Consider the following 3716-nt stretch of genomic DNA (forward strand, 5'->3'; position numbering starts at 1 on the left):
TACATGCTGACCTCCAGTTGAACCAGCACCATTTGTTGAAAATGCTGTCTTTTTTCCACTGGATGGTTTTAGCTTCTTTGTCAAAGATCAAGTGGCCATAGGTGTGTGGATTCATTTCTGGGTCTTCAATTCTATTCCATTGATCTACATGCCTGTCTTTGTGACAATACCATGCCGTTTTTATCACTATTGCTCTGTAGTACAGTTTGAGGTCAGGGATAGAGATTTCCCCAGAAGTTCTTTTATTGTTGAGAATAGTTTTTGCTCTCCTGGGTTTTTTGTTTTTCCAAATGAACTGAGAATTATTCTTTCAATCTCTGTGAAGATTTGAGTTGGAATTTTGATGGGGATTGCACTGAATCTGTAGATTGATTTGGTAAGATGGCCGTTATCACTATGATAATCCTGCTGTTCCATGAGCATGAAAGATCTTTCCATCTTTTGGGTCTCTTTCAATTTCTTTCTTCAGAGACTTGAAGTTCTTGTCATATAGATCTTTCACTTGCTTGGTTAGAGTCAAATCAAGATATTTTATATTATTTGTGACTATTGTGAATGTTATCATTTTTCTAATTTTTTTCTCAGCCTGTTTATCATTTATCCTTTGAGACAAGGAAGTCTACTGAGTTTTTTGAGTTAATTTTATGTCCAGCCACTTTGTTGAAGTTGTTTATCAGCTGATGGAGTTCTCTATGGGAATTTTTGTGATCACTTAACTATACTATCATATCTGCAAATGCTGCTGAAATAAAAAAAATATAATGTAGTTATTTATTTGGAATACTAATTTAATGTCCTGTATTAAATTCACCAAACTCTGATCATAATTTGAGTTTTATTTTTCAACTTTGAACAACAATGAATCACTAAAATACTCTTCCACTCAGTGCCTGTACCAATCTAACTTTTCACCAAAAATGAACAGATAGTCCCTTTTATCCACACCCTGCTATATATGTTTGCATATGCTTGGCTCAGAGAGTGGCACTACTAGAAGGTGTGATCCTGTTGGAGTAAATGTGGCCTTGTTGGGGTAGGTGTGTCACTGTGGGTGTGGGCTTTGATACCCTTGTCCTAGCTGCCTGAAAGCCAGTATTCTGCTAGCAGCCTTCAGATGAGGATATAGAACTCTTGGGGCTGGAGAGATAGCTTAGTGGTTAAGAGCACTGACTGCTCTTCTGAAGGTCCTGAGTTCAAATCCAGCAACCACATGGTGGCTCACAACCATCTGTAATGAGATCTGACGCCCTCTTCTGGTGTGTCTGAAGACATTGACAGTGTACTTACATATAATAAATAAATACATCTAAAAAAAAAAAGAACTCTTAGCTCTTCTTGCATCATGCCTGCCTTGACACTGCCATGTTCTTGCCTTGAAGATAATGGACTAAACCTCTGAACTTGTAGGCCAGCCCCAATTACATGCTGTCCTAATAAGGGTTGGCTTGGTCATGGTATGTTCACAGCAGTAAAATCCTAACTAAGACAGAAGTTTGTACCAGGGACTGGGGTATTGCTGTGATAGGATTGATCATGCTTTTGTTTGGAAGAATATGGATTTTGGCACTTTGGGTTTGGAAAGCCAGGGAATGCTTTAAGTGGGCTTAATGGGATAAACTAGTAGGAATATGGAAGACAGTGGTGCTGAGGGTCATTTGAACTGTGTAGGTCTGGTGGCCTAAGAGGTTTCAGTGGAGAACTTAATAATTGGCCAAGAGATTGTTTTTGTGATGTTTTGGTGAAGAACATGGCTACTTTTTGCCATTGTCTGAATAGTCTACCTAAGGCTAAGGTAAAGAGATTTATATTAATTGTATCAATAAAGTAATTGTATCCAAAAAAGCCCAACAGAGTATTAGAGGGACACCACGAAGTGAAATGAAGCTGAATCCTTTAGTCAAAGATATCAAATTGAATTAAAGGAGTAGTGACCTTGGGGCAAGATCCCACTTAGCTAAATTTAGGTCCAGGCATGGTAGTACAAGCCTTTAATCTCATGAGGCAAAGTCAAGCAGATCTCTGAGTTCAATGGCAGACATTTAACTCTCAGCTCCTCCTGTACCATGCCTGCCTGGATGCTGCCATGTTCTTGTTTTGATGATAATGTACTGAACCTCTAAACTTGTAAGTCAGCTCAATTAAATGTCCTGATAAGGGTTGCCCTGGTCATGGTATATGTTCACAACAGTAAAACTCTAAGACACTGACTCCTGTTAGCTGTTTAGATTTTGATAAAAGTCATACTAACTTATGGGAGAGTATATCCCATATTTCCCTGAAATGAGAAATACTGCAAATGTTTTCACTTATTTGTTGGCAATTTGTTTTACTGGGAAAAACTCTGTTCAAGTCCTATTTTCAAACAGTTATTGAATTCTATGAGTTCTTTGTGTACCTCCTTGCCTCCTTTATTATTTGGAGGCTTGACTTCCTGTTTAGTTTTTTAGCTGTTTTGGATAATATTCATCTGTCAGATCATTTTTCTCCCATTTTGTGGAATGTCTTCTCACTTTATTCACTGTTTCCTTTGCTGTGCAGGTGTTTAATTCCCTGAGGGTCCAGTTTTTAACTATTGCTCTTATTTCTGGAGCAATTGTAATTGGACTTAGCCCTGGCTTGTATCTTTGTGTAGAAGTGTTTTTTTCCCCTACTTTTTCCTTAAATAGTTTCAGAGAGTCATATCTTATGTTAATGTCTTTAAGATACTTGGAATTAATTATTTTGCATGGTGAGAGACAGGGAGATAGATTAATTATCCTACATCTGGACATAAAATTTTCCTGTGCTATTTAGAAAGGGGCTGACTCTTCTCCAGTGTGTATTGTTGCCATCTTTGTCAAAGACTGGTGGCTGCAGCTACATGATTTTATGTCTGCATCTTCTGTTCTGTGTCAGGTTTGTTGCCAGTATTGTGCTGTTTTCTTACAATGGCTCTGTAATATAGTCGGAAATGAAGTTACTGCCCACATTATTCAGTGGCTGTAAGAGAAATAACTACTTTATCTTCTATAATATGTCTCCATATTCTTTCAAGAAATTGTTGAGAGCGGTAGAGCTGGAGAGGCATTCGCCTTGACAAGATGGTGCCTACATCTGCTGTCGACTCCTGGTAAACAACTGTTTGCGCATGTGCAAAGAGTGAGGAGGCGCCAGGTCACGGCCCGTCCCGGGACATCACATGGGGTGATGAGCAAACAGCCAATCATGGGCGGACACGCCGCGCTGTATATAAGCAGTACCGATTATTGGCTCGGTCCTTTTTCCTCTTCATGATGCAATAAATGCTTGCTGCAGAAGGATCCTAGTGTCCGCATGTCCTCTGGCTGGTGAGACGACTGCGCAGGCAACAACTGGTGCCGAAGCCTGGGACGCCGGGGAGCCTTACAATCGCTGGTGCCGAGGAAAACCTCCGTTCACTGAGAGGATTCAGAACTGCAGGACAAGGTAAGCTCTGAGAGGCATGCTGTTTGGTTTTAATTTCTCTGACCCTTCCTCAAGGTTAGAGAGCGCGGCCGAAGCCGCGGTAATTGTGCTAGTGGCGCTTGTTACGAAGCCGCGGTAATTGTGCTAGTGGCGCTTGTTACGATGTCCATTTGGCATTTGATACATTCTTGCCTGGAGGATGAGAAATGCCCCGCCTCTGTAGCTTCGGGACAGGGGGCACTTGAGGAGTTACAAGATAGCATGTCAGAAACAGAGCGTAATGAGAGAGTGGG

The sequence above is a fragment of the Mastomys coucha genome, unplaced genomic scaffold (assembly GCF_008632895.1).
Source record: "Mastomys coucha isolate ucsf_1 unplaced genomic scaffold, UCSF_Mcou_1 pScaffold20, whole genome shotgun sequence".
In the NCBI taxonomy this organism is placed as follows: domain Eukaryota; kingdom Metazoa; phylum Chordata; class Mammalia; order Rodentia; family Muridae; genus Mastomys; species Mastomys coucha.